This window comes from Phycodurus eques, chromosome 8 (genome assembly GCF_024500275.1).
Source record: "Phycodurus eques isolate BA_2022a chromosome 8, UOR_Pequ_1.1, whole genome shotgun sequence".
NCBI classification, from domain to species: domain Eukaryota; kingdom Metazoa; phylum Chordata; class Actinopteri; order Syngnathiformes; family Syngnathidae; genus Phycodurus; species Phycodurus eques.
The window spans coordinates 5,256,057-5,270,034 of record NC_084532.1 but is presented as its reverse complement, the minus strand read 5'-3'; the positions used below and the strand labels follow the sequence as shown (position 1 = coordinate 5,270,034).

General features: G+C 41.9%; 1 long non-coding RNA gene across 2 annotated transcripts in view; it reads right to left on the bottom strand.

The window, feature by feature from the left end:
- Positions 1-1,576: 1,576 nt before the first annotated feature.
- LOC133406184 (uncharacterized) overlaps positions 1,577-13,978 on the bottom strand; it is a 16,909-nt gene continuing 4,507 nt past the window's right edge. The window contains exons 2-4 of one of the 2 annotated variants that reach the window (XR_009769036.1): positions 5,012-5,086; positions 2,645-3,772; positions 1,577-1,975 (exon numbers count right to left, since the gene is read on the bottom strand). This is a non-coding gene — a long non-coding RNA (uncharacterized LOC133406184). Of the gene's footprint in view, positions 3,773-5,011; positions 5,087-13,978 lie in introns of both variants that reach the window. The other variant, XR_009769035.1, reaches the window with a different exon arrangement.

The following is a 13,978-nucleotide window of genomic DNA, read 5'->3' as shown; positions in this document are numbered from 1 at the left end:
ATGAATGGAAGAAAACATCAAACTGGGTCAGCACATCTAGAAAAAGCCTGAGCAAATCCATATTGATCGGAAATGTATCAAGATAATACCTGGATTTGAACACTAAAACGGCATTTTAAATAAATACATAAAAATACACCTGAAAACAATGCATTGTATTTAATCCATGTCATTTAAACATGAATGCCCGTAAACGGGCGGCACGGTGGCCGACTGGTTACAGCGTCAGCCTCACAGTTCTGAGGACCCGGGTTCAATCCCCGGTCCTGCCTGTTTGGAGTTTGCATGTTCTCCCTGTGCCTGCGTGGGTTTTCTCCGGGCACTCCGGTTTCCTCCCACATCCCAAAAACATGCATTAATAGGATACTCTAAATTGCCCATAGGTGTGAATGTGAGTGCGAATGGTTGTTTGTTTGTATGTGCCCTGCGATTGGCTGGCAACCAGTTCAGGCTGTACCCCGCCTCCTGCCCGATGACAGCTGGGATGGGCTCCAGCATGCCCGCGACCCTAGTGAGGAGAAGCGGCTCAGAAAATGGATGGATGGATGCCCGTAAATGAATACAACATTTGGGAATTAACCACATTTCTTCAACAAATCATGGAAACAAATATTTTGTTGCTTTACACTGTATGTGGCAGCACGGTGGACGACTGGTTAGAGCGTCAGCCTCACAGTTCTGAGGACCAGGGTTCAATCCCCGGCCCCGCCTGTGTGGAGTTTGCATGTTCTCCCCGTGCCTGTGTGGGTTTTCTCTGGGTTTCCTCCCACATCCCAAAAACATGCCTTAATTGGAGACTCTAAATTGCCCATAGGCAATCCCATGTCTGATTTTTTTTTAATTAATTGTAATTAATGCGTTAAAGTCCCACCCCAATATGTGTGTGTGTATGTGTGTGTATATATATATATATATATATATATATATATATATATATATATATATATATATATATATATATATATATATATACACACACAGACCCTTTCCAACAAATTGACAAAGGGAAAAAGTATTGAACACGCCAACTGGTATTTATTTAATACTTCATACAAAAGCCTTTGCTTACAATGACAGCTTCAAGACACCTCCTGTATGGAGAAACTAGTCGCATGCATTGCTCTGGTGTGTTTTTGGTCCATTCATCCACACGAGCAGTCTTCAAATCTTAAAGGTTCTGTGGGGTTCTTTTATGGACCTTGAGTTTCAGTTTTTTCCATAGATTTTCGATTGGATTCAAGTCAGGTGATTGACTGGGCCATTCTAGCAGCTGTATTTTTTTTTCTTTGAAACCAATTGGGCGGCACGGTGGCCGACTGGTTAGAGTGTCAACCTCACAGTTCTGAGGACCTGGGTTCAATCCTCAGCCCCGCCTGTGTGGAGTTTGCATGTTCTCCCCGTGCCTGCGTGGGTTTTCTCCGGGCACTCCGGTTTCCTCCCACATCCCAAAAACATGCATGAATTGGAGACTCTAAATTGCCCGTAGGTGTGAATGTGAGTGCGAATGGTTGTTTGTTTCTATGTGCCCTGCGATTGGCTGGCAACCAGTTCAGGGTGTACCCCGCCTCCTGCCCGATGACAGCTGGGATAGGCTCCAGCACGCCCGCGACCCTAGTGAGGAGAAGCGGCTCAGAAAATGGATGGATGGATGGATGAAACCAATTGAGAGTTCCCTTGGCAGTTTGTTTTGGATCATTAAAAATGTTGGATTATCAAAAAATACACTGATTGACAACAACTGATGGTTCCCTGAGACCCTCCCAAGGCGTGGCCGCTATGCTGTTCTGAGCGTTGCGTCGCAATCGATTGGCTGAGATGTGCCTTGCTTTTCAGGCCGGCCTCTGTCCCAGTAAACGCTGACCCACGGGCTCGGATCAGCTGCGTGTGGAGCAACGCTTCGTGAAGTCGCATCCCAGCTGGCACTGTCTACTACCGGGAAGCCACATGAGCCGGCCCTTCACGGGCCGCCGCTCCCCTTCGAAGAGAACATCCGCCAAATTATTTAAGCATATTGTAACAGTAGCACTTTTAATTGGTGTACTGGTGAGTGTTTATCTCAAGTCAAAAGAAAATCCCATGGAGAGAGAATAATTCCGACTCCCCGTTACAACATATCTCTCACCAATACATTCCATTCGTCAAAAAAAAATAATAATAAAATGGGTCCACTTCATACAAATACAGACATCAAAGCAAAAATAAATCATCTGACATACTTCCCTCTCTTCAAATGAAATGTCCACATTTCAAATTGGAACATTACAGAGGTTACTGAGAAAAATAAACCATCCTACAATATCACTAAGCAGAAGAATAGAAGCTAAGGATTCCCATGTCTTCAAGAGTGTTCCTGCATTTTTGACTGCACTTGAATTTTTGGACTCGAGCAAAGAAATCAAGTATCCAATTTTTAAGATGATCAATTTTAAAAAAATATGACAGTAAATACTGTAAAATTAGTGAACAGACAATTTATCAATGGGCGGTTTTATTATTGTGAGCCTTGCATGATTATTGCTGCAACAATAATAGCATTTTGGAGGTACAGTATACGAATGTAAACATTGGCTGGACGGGGATAGAAGTTCACCGTAATATATGATTTGAAGGTGTCTTTTTCACAAAAGCGTGAGAGGAAACATACAGAAATTATTGAAGCTTGTTGATGACTCGGCTAGTCTTTTCGGTTCTGCCTTTGCATTTTTCCCCACTTCTTCTTTATACTGCAATCCACCCGCCCGCTGCATTCGTCGGGTATGTTGGTATCCGGCTCGAAGGACCAAGTAAATGTCAGGTTCAAGACACCTAAAACACTTGTAAAAAATCAAGACAGACACAGAGGTAGTTCAGTTTTCAGACTTGCAAGGAGAAAACGGCCAAGAGTGTACTTAGTTACAGTCTCCAACCATTTTCTCAGTTCACTCTGCCGGATTCTCTCTTTTTATTACTTTAGGGCAGTTCCCTTGTTACATATGAGTTACAACGTCAAAAAGGTGGGGGCATACATGCTTGTTGATCAGCACATAACACTCTTTGTTGTGGTTGAGACAGTAGAAGAATTATATACTTCTTATCAAGACACAGGAAGACTCCAGCTCAAATTTGTCCTTGCACCTGCAAGCACATGACTCATCCTGTGGGAGAAAACTTTGCACGCAGTGATAAAACATTTCTCTAACTAGAAGTAAGCAGAAAAGCACAACACATGATAACTTATTTACATTTTTCCATCATGTTTTTGCTTGTTTCACATCACTTATTTAGCAGCCGCTTCTTCTGATTTTTGGCTGTAAGATCATTATCATGAACACAAGACATGAAATGCTTTATTTGATCTCCTCAGCTGAATCAAACAATGTCCCGATCTCCATTTCTTTATCATCATCGTCATCAGAACTATCCTGGTTGTGCTTCGTTAGAAGGGGGTACATTTGTTCTGCCCGATTGCTCATAGGTTGGATTGCGGTGGTGATTAATCTATTCAGAAGAGCTCGTAAACATGGAATACAGCAACATCCACACAATGTCAGTATTGCAGCAAATACTGCTATTGATATTAAAATTGATGAGACCAACGTCTTATACTTGCCAAACACTTTCATTCACATGGATGTCCACACCAGAATGCTCTTTCGTCTTGCGGTTGAGGGTGCGCAGGCCATCAATGGCCCTGGTCAGGCAGCCACCTGCAGCGGTGTGTACAGCACAATTCTCCAAACATGGCACACACATCTCCTCTCTCCGCCAACAACATATCTAGTGCAATTCTGTTCTGAAATGACATTAAAGATGTGGCAGTCAGTTGTTCATATATGGCCTCAAAACCGTCTTGTGTCTAATTTCCTAACGCTGTACATTGTAGTGGATGTAGTTTATTCGGTCTATGTTTTTATTGGTTGTACACCACCAACAGATTGTAGATTCAAACCCTGATGTTACTTGATCTACTAATTTTTTATTCATCAGGTACCCCTCTTGAAATTCCAATTGCATCTATGTAAATTGGATCTGTCTGGGAGAAGGTTTTGATATGTTTCAGCAGAAGGTTGACTAGTATTCACAGGGTTTTTGTCTCAGGTTTCGCAAACCTTTTCCTTATTCATTCATACCTTTTTAAATGAAAACTCAACTCACCCCTGTCTGTCTTCTCAGAGTACCGTCAACTTTTGGATTCCAGCTGGCGGGCCGATTTCAGTCCCGTAAAGGGTTTTTTGGACTCATTTTAAATGGAGTCCGCCATGGCCATGGTCTTTATACTGCAATCCACCCGCCCGCTGGATCCGGTTCGAAAGACCAAGTAAATGTCAGGTTCAAGACACCTAAAACACTTGTAAAAAATCAAGACAGACACAGAGGTAGTTCAGTTTTCAGACTTTAAAGGAGAAAACGGCCAAGGGTGTACTTAGTTACAGTCTCCAACCATATTTTTCTAATCTGTACTTTCCTCAGTTTTCTTTCATTAAAATTGTACTGTATATATGCAGTGGTTTCCTCCAAATAGCTGACCAGTATTTTTTTTCTTTCTCACATATTTACTAGCCAGTATATGATAGGAAAAGTACTTTCCTCTTCGATAAATATTATACAGCTGGTTGTATATTGTCTCTATTAGGCCAAGGAGCTCATTTTATGAATGGTTATCTACAGTTCTTGATGGAGCTTGATGAAAAGTAGGGTTCAGTGATGCTTGGATTTCAATTCAAGCCTGTTTTTTCTGACTGTCATTGGAATGCTTCAGTGACCTGATAAACTTTGACGTATTTTGGTCTAGAGATTTGAGACATTTGAAGCCCTACCAGCGCTATTTTGATCCCAGCTTTTGTCAGCTGTATCAATTTTCAGAACCCAGCAGTCCACGGAAAGATGGAAAATGCCTTATATTTAATATCTCTTGCATAGTCAGGAATACACGCTTGAATTTGAGCTGAAAAGCCCCACTGCTTTTAAAAATGGAAACCGTTTAGTTGGTTGATTCTGCACATTGTCGCTTGGTGATAAGAAAGAAGCCAACCTTTTCTCAGTCAGCATCATTTCCTTCCTGATGTGTTTTCCATCACGATTAGAGGCCATGAAAACGTAACGTATCCTTGAGGAAATGTGTGCAGAAAGCAGAAATTCAGTCCAATTATTTTCTCCATGTTAAGTTACATTCACTCCTTTACTGTGCAATTGGCATTGAAAAAGAGCCAAGAAACAGTAGCACCATTGGTTTTATGAGTGAAATAAAGTTACATTTCATACCTACTTTGAGGGAAACATCAGACGCAATTTAATAGGTGAGCAGGCGTGTATCTCTGTGCAACGGGGCTTGTAGAGTGAAATTATTAGGCTATAATGTACTTTAAACAGTCTTACAATCCCTTGTGTCTTGTAGTGGGGAGAAGAAAATGGAAAGTTATCAAAAACAGCAGTCAACAAGGCTAAAATGTATGATAATCCTGAAAATTACTGTTAAGCATGTTGAACGAGTTATTTATCCTTCAGTAGAAGTTCACAAAAAAGCTTTCCATTTAGTAGAAAGCCACTTAGTAAGATTAGAAAGGCTCCCCTAACAGGCTATGTGAAGCAGCTCTGTTTTTCTGCCAGAGTCTTTGTAAATTAAGCACAGTAGTGAGGAGCAAGCAGGCAAACGAAGGGTCAATGCTGGAAGCAGGTAGTACACAAATTACCACCTTCACGTGCTACTGGCAGACAGCTGACTTCACTGTGCTACTAAGCCCTATGATCAGATGAAGTAGCTCTGTTTATCCCATAGATTTCCTCAACTTTACCTGGGTAGCACAAAGATTGTGTTTTTACTCAAGCCAAAACATGTAACAATAATAAAGTCTGCAGGCATAATTCATCCCTTCCCAGGTGACCCAATCCTTTTAAGGAAATACTGTTCCAGATTATTAGAAAGAAGTAGTAGGACAAAGACAAAATAACTAACAGGTACAATAAATGGACATGCGTTGTACTGTCAGTCTCTCTGTGATGCCTCAGGCTTGATGTTTCAAAACTGTCGCATTCAAAGTAAACAGGGATGACTAATTGTACATTTCAAATGCAAAGCCTGCCTACAGGGGAGTTTGGCAGGATTACATATAAAAAAAGGATTTATCCCTGTGCGCTCCACACAGAAAAATCAACACATTTACATGTCACAGTGCTTCTTTTAAATTAGACAGAGGCCAAACAGAAAAAAACAAAGAAGAAAGAAGCATTTGATTCAGGTTTCAAGCAAAACGTAGTGGTCAACTGTTGGTTCAACCTTGTGTTATTATCATTCTTCTTAACAACATCACTGACGATAAATCATGACATATCTTAGCATACAAATACTGCAGCAAGATACTGTATGAACCTTTAAAGCAGGGGTCACCAAGCGGCTCCAGAATGAGTCATGTCCAAAGCTTCAGTAGTAGTGTGGCGTAATATTCCTAAAAAACGTAATTTCTCGTGTATAATGCGCACCCATGTATAATACATACCCCCAAAGCTGACCTCAATTTTCTGGAAAACCCTTCTGTATAATGCATTTTTAAAATGCATGCATCTGCTTCTACCCATATGATCAAAACAAAGTATTATCTGCATTTCTTTCAAATAATTATTTTGACGATAACCACTTTATTTGAACACATAGTTTTTTTATACTGTTTTATCCGATATCTGTTATATTGGGCTCCGTTTTATTGAGGTTCCACTGTATCATGATTTATACATGTAATTTTGTATTAACACAAATAATCACATACAGTTATCAATAACACATAAGACTGTACATTGTGCTTAAGTAATAATGACTCCTCACAGTTCCAGTATTATTGGTGTAAACAAACCTCAATTCCAGTGAAGTTGGGATATTGTGTAAAACGTAATTAAAAACAGAACAGTGATATCCAAATCCTTTTAAACCTATATTCAATTGAATACACTACAAAGACTATATTTAATGCTCAAACTAATAAACGTTTGTTTTTTTTGTTATGTTTTGTTTTCTTTTCAAATATTCTCTTTTCTTTTTATTTGATACCTTGAGCACTTTCCAAAAAGGCTGGGACAGGGCCCTGTTCACTAACGTTGCTGGCTTCAACGCTGAGCGACGCCCCTAGATGGTGACCCCCAGGTCTATTAATGGGGGGATGTGGGTGCTAACAAAAACGTTTTGCCTATCAAATCCATTTGTCTATGGGGGGCATGCTGCTCTGGGTGACTGTCTTTGTCTCCCATTTACCACTGTGTTACATTACCTTTCCTTTAAAAGTCCCCTTCCATCTATTTTTTCTACTGATTTATGCATAAATCAAAAATGCACCAGACTATCGCAATATTAGTCATTCGAACTGCTCTAAGTGCTAGAGGACTCTGCATCTTTTTGCACAATTGTTTTTTGCCAATGTCTTTATGTCTCCAAAGTGTTCTGTAAATTGACTGTCTGTTGTACTAGAGCGGCTCCAACTAACGGAGACAAATTCCTTGTGTGTTTTGGACATACTTGGCAAATAAAGATGATTCTGATTCTGATTCTGATTCTGATAATATAGGTCAAAATGAATCTGTGACATGGTTTAGGTTGATATCTATGTGCTTTCTCGTTTGAATGCAAAAGCTTTTGAACACCAAAACCACTTGCAAATGACAGGATTTGAAATCGCGGACAGTGTGACATAGTTTTGGTCATTATATTCATATCTTCATATAATACCTTCCCACTTCCTGGCTGTTACCTACCTGGGTTTTTAGCAATTGAGTCTCAGCTGCTACAGAGCCATAAAAATACATTCTATAAAGTATATATATGTTGTGTTTTACAACAATGCTTAACTATATAAAAAAAAATCATGTAACTATGGTGGATGAAATAGCAAAGCTTGCATTTATTGTTGCCAGCTATTGTCCTTGCACCCACTTAAATTCACATGTATGGGAGACAAGCTCAAAATAGCCCCCTGTTGTGATATTCACCCTCTCCCTCTCACTTGCTTGCCAGGCACGCGCACCAGCAGCTCACTGGGGAGCACCGAGGGGGTGGAGAGGCATGTCCTGCGCCCGGCAAGAGAGCCGCTCTACCACGGCCGAGCTACACCGATGCCCGTCCCCCGCAATTTGGTGGAGGCATGTCAGTGTGGCGCGGATGAGGCGATCGAGTGCCCGTTCAGTGTGTATAAATTGTGAAGCACAATTCACCAAGGGCCACATTCTCCCGTTGGTGTGTAAGTCAGCATTTTACTCGCCTAGCTTGCGTGTTTTCAGGTTAAGCTGACTCTGCCATAATCAGAATCAGAATCATCTTTATGATGACATAACGACTGCTGACACAGCCCTCGTGCATACCGGGTCAGTTTGTAAGGAACTCTCTGAAGTCTGCAGGTGGGTAGAATTCTCCGAATGTGGATTTGTGAAAGTCTTTGACATCCACTCGGAGACTATGTCAGACTTTGAATGTGAAATTAACCCTCATAGACAAAAAGGAAGTCTGTGAGAAGTCAGCAGGCAAAGGGGCATGTATTTTTGTGTACTCTAATCTCTATGTTACATATTGTACAATATATGTGCTTGTAATTGAATCATAAACCTGTGCTTATAAGTGAACACATTTGGAAGGCCATCATTAAGAACGCGAGTGAGCCAGCTGTTGATCAGTGTTGCCCAACAACCATACTAACTCCACACACTCGTCACTTAAATGATGATGACATAGATCAAATATAAACAGACACATGACATAGATCAAATATAAACAGAATTATTCCATATTTACCATACCATTATGCCATCAAGATGATCGCAGTTGTTGAAAGCGGCGTTTTCAGACAAAGATGTTGCTTGGATGGCAGCATATGTTGCTCCACACTGCATGTACATTTCTACACTAATGGTGCCTTCACAGATGTGCAAGTTACCCATGCCATGGGCACTAACACACCCCCATACAGTCATAGCTGGCTTTTAAACTTTGCGCTGTTGGTCCTTTTCCTCTTTGGCCCAAAGGACAAAAGCAATTTGAAATGTGGACTCGTCAAAACAAAGCACACTTTTACTCTGTGCGTCAGTCCAACTCAGATAACCTCAGGCTCAGAGAAGCCGGTGGCATTTCTGGGTGTTGTTGATAGCTTTCGCTTTGCATGGTAGAATTTTAACTTTTTAGCATTCATAGGTGTAGCAACAAACTATGTTAACTGAAAATGGTTTTCTGAAGTGTTCCAAGTCCTCAAAGGTGGGTAGGGGGCGTACCGACAATCTTTTCAGCAGTTTTGATTGTCCGTTTCAGTCAGAGTTTGCCCTTTTTTGTCGCAGCACCAAACCAGACTGTGATGGAAGAACACAGGACTGATTCGATGAATTGTGTAGAACTGCCTCAACAGCTCCTGTGGCAGGCCATGGTTCCTCAGAAGCCGCACGAAGTACATCTTCTGCTGGGTCTTTTTGAGGATGGAGTTGATGTTGATCTCCCACTTCATATCCGGAGAGACTGTTATTCCCTGGAACTCTAAGGTCTCGACGGTTGATACAGGCCAGTTGGACAGCGTGAGGGGCAGCTGTGGTGAAGGATGCCTCCTGAAGTCCATGATCATCTCTACACTCTTGAGCGTGTTCAGCTCCAGGTTATGTCGGCCACACCACAGCTCCAGCTACTCCACTTCCTGTAGTTACGCAGACTCGTCACAGTCTTTGATGAGGCCGATGACTGTAGTGTCGTCTGCAAACTTCAGGAGTTTGACAGCCGGGTGTTGGTTGAGGTGCAGTCATTCGTGTAGAGAGAGAAGAGCAGCAGAGAGAAGGCACAACCTTGGGATGCGCGGGTGCTGGTGGTGCGTGTAGAAAGGGTGGTGTCCCCCGGACTCACCGGCTGTGTCCTGCCCATCAGGAAGCTGTAAATCCACTGGCAGATGGCAGGCGAGACGCTGAGCTGGAGAAGCTTGGAGGAGAGGACTTCGGGAATGATAGTGTTGAACACAGAGCTGAAGTCCACGAACAGGATCCTCGCGTAGGTACCTGCGCTGTCGAGGTATTCTAGGATGAAGTGCAGTCCCATGTTGACTGAGTCATCCGCGGAGCTGTTTGCTTAGTAGGAAAACTGCATGGGTCCAACAGGGGACGTTCTTGAGGTGGTCCAGCACCAGGCGTTCGAAGGACTTCATGACCACAGATGTCAGGCCGACAAGCCTGTTGTCATTCAGACCAGAGATTGCAGGTTTCTTGGAGACTGGAATAATGGTGGAGCGTTTGAAACAGGATAGTACTTCACACAGTTGCAGAGATCTATTGAAGATCTGTGTGAAGACTGGAGTGAGGTGGTCCGCGCACACTGAGGCAGGATGGGGACACAAGGTCTGGGCCTGCCGCTTTGTTGATCTTTTGTTGTTTGAAGATGCGTCTCACCTCCTGTTTGTGGATGGTCAATGAAGAAGGGGATACAGTGGACACATTCTGCTGTTAAGTGAAAAAAATAATAATAATAATAATAAATCTGCAGGTCAGGTTTTAAACTCAGTTTATGAGGGAACAAAAGGCTTAAACCCATAAAAAACATTAACCCACATTGACCAAATGTAACTGAAACTTGTGGTATGGTGTTTCTGAACAAGTAGCAGCTATCAGGTGCAGCTTTGAAAACATTCAAAGTCCTATACATGTTTTTTTTTTCTTTTTACAAAGGTGGGTCTGTACAAGCCGAAAGTTGCAACAACTACAATCTATTCATGAGAGGGTGATCCCTAAAATTATGTTTACCCTTTTGTGGACCATTACCTTTTCTTTAGAGAGACTTTCATTACATTTTTCCTTGGCTGACTGTAAGACGTGGCTCGTGTGTAAATCCCATTGACACCGGACACAATTCAGGTGTGTCTAATAACCACCCGTATACAATAGTGGAGGGCAAAAGATGCTTATGGAGGCACTAAGTGTGGTTGAAGGAAAGTGTCATTGTTGGTGGGGGAGGTAGCAGTCCATTCAGGAGAAAACAAGACTTTAAGTGTATTCATTAATCTATTAGGCTTTGTGACGCGATAAGAACCAGCATGCTTCAAACTGATAGCTGACCTCTGCGTTTTACCCATCGTGGCGCCAAGGCTCCCACACCAGCACTGTTTATCAAACTCATGCTGACAGACACAATGGAGTATTCATGCTTAATTGTACACCTACACATGCATGAAAAACAGAGAAAATAACACAGACAGAGGGACCCTCTCAAGTACTGAAGCAAGATGAGACGTGAAACACTGATCTAAAATAAATGAGGAGATTTGCTCACACTAGATTAGAATGAGCATTTGAATAAAACTGAATTTGGTAGACGATGATTAGGTTAAATGACATTTGCGAATTTGACAAAATCAAGGTAGGGCTGCATTACTTTTGTGTTGCAGGCCAGCACCTTCTTTACAACCAGAAGTGTCATGTGACTAGTGTCAGTACTTTATAGCACTCTTTCAGTTGTTGTTTTTTTCCTGACAGAACAACCGAATGTTTGGGCCCCATCAAACCGGAATTTAACCTTAAGTGTCTCTCTGATAAGCTCATTTCTAATTTTATCCAACCTGGTCACTTATAGAGAGAACCTCAACATCTTCATTTCCGCCACCTCCAGCTCTGCTTCCTGTTGTCTCTTCAGTGGCACTGTCTCTAATCCGTACATCATGGTTGGCCTCTCCACTGTGTCATAAACTTTGCCCTTCATTGTCGAAGGGACTCTTCTCTCACATACTGTGAAACACCTGACATTATGATATTATGTTTATCCCGTGAGCTGATTGGCTGCGCATCATCCCAGCCTCACCCAGCATCTTCCCTTGGGTGTCTCACCAGTCTTGTCCACGCTGTTGACTGTCTCGCATACTGTATCTTAGTGTTGTGTTCGTGATAAATTTTTTTGTTTAAGCGACAACTTTTTTTTATTAGTTAAGCCCTTACAATGCCGCCTAAGCGCTGTGCCCCTGCGAAAGCTTCCAAGCTTCCTCTTGGGCGCCCGAGAGAAAGAAGAAGATGGTGACCATCAGCGAAAAAGTGAAATCTTTAGATATCATCAAAGAGGGCAGACGTTATGCACCTGTGGCACACCATTATGGCGTGAATGAATCTACAGTGCGGTACATCAAGAAAGAGGAAGCACACCTCCGCAAGACTGCTTCAATAAGGAAGCGAAACATGTGGTAACTCTGTGTAATAAGAGACGGGGTTATGTCCTTGTACAGGGGAATTTTAAAACAAAAGAAAAAACAAAGACAACAACTACCCATCACCATGTTTTTCTCCAAGGTAAAACCCTAGCTACACCATCAGCGCCTCCAGCAGAAGAGTCTCCGAGTGAACCTAAAACCTCTACGAGTCAAGTGAGAGCCTCTCCTCTGCCACCAACGCAAGTCTCTTCAACTCTCTCAGAAGGCAATGTTGATGAATGTTAATTACTGTATAAGGTTTTATAATGAAATATTTAAGTAAATATGTGTACTGTTGTAATCTTTGTCTCAAATATGTAAAGTATAAATACTGTTTACATATTTTAAACATTCTGGTACCCACATACACATACACAAAAATTCCAAGGAGGGAGGGGGTGTCAAATCCTACTTCGCGGTTTTTCACCTTTCGCGGGGGGTTCTGGTCCCCATTAAACCCAAAAACGAGGGATCACTGTATATCAACCTTTCTCCTAATCATGTCAACCAACTCCTGAGCTTTTCCTGTCATAGTCCCAACATTCAAAGTCCCCATATTCAGTTCTAGGCTCTGTCCTTTCCTCTTCTCTTTCTACCTAAAAACCCGCTTTCCACCTCTCCTTCGTTTTCGACCCACAGTAGCTGAATTTCCAATGGCGCCCTGCAACTTAACGGCGCTGGTGGTGAACGTTGTTAACCCAGGCCACGACTGATCTGGTATGGAATTCTTTGGAAGAACGCTCATATTTGTTTGGCAAAGTTGTAAGCCAGATGCCCTTCCTGACGTAACCCTTTGCCTTTATCCAGGCTTGGGACCGGCCTACAGTTTGTACTGGCTTGTGCTTCCCATAGGGCTGCATTGTAATTCACAATTGAAACAAAGTAGCAAATAATCTAACCGCTTTAGATGTCTTTACTTTGGCCTCTAGCAACACTGAAAAAAAAACCTCTGAGACATCTTTGATCAGGGTTTGCAGGAAATGTCAAAAGTTTCATCTTCCCCTCATTGTGCCCACTATGCAGCATACAGGCTGTCAACATTTACCGGAAGAAGCCAGCTTGGCTAGCAGTGAGCTCCTGGGAAATATAAAATAAAAGCTCACTGTCAGAAGAGGAACACATTATTTGTTGCTGCAGAAAAGGCAGTTTCACATGTGACTAAAAGATCAGCTATATGGAGTTTAGCAAGAACTACAATGCCAAAAGTATCTAGCGTACTTGCAAGATGAATAATATAACTACAGCTGAAAGCTGAGCAACTGATTTTTTTAACGAAGCTAGTCATGGTCCGAAATAAGAACAAAGCAGCAACCATGGTTTTGTTTCATGTGAGCATCCAGGAGGGCAAAAGTGATTACCTTCTTCAGAGATTATTAGAACAATGATCATTAAAAAGCAGCTGCCATTCACAAGTTAGTTGCCATAACAACATAAGGAGCACAGGCTATATTGGACATGCACTCCAGATGTATAGCACTGTCGAGCAAAGCGGAGAAGAGCAACCAGCACTTTTGGGGGGCTTTAGGTTCAAGAAGTATCATCTCATTTGCTGTGCTGTATAGTTCAAGACAAGTTGCTTCTCTCAGTTGCTTCGTCGATGTCCTGCATGTGGTTGGAGGCTTGCACCATTTTGTTCCACTCTCTATTTCTCATTAAGGCTTACTAGTAAATTGTATCTATCAAATTGTATTTGATTGCTGTCGATTTACAAGAGGAACATTTGTAATTGTGTTCCATGAGTTGTTAAAGGAGATTATTAATGGCAATGAGGCTTTCACGGTTAAATAATCCATCGATCCATTTTTCAAATTTAAAAAAGTAGAGTAAAA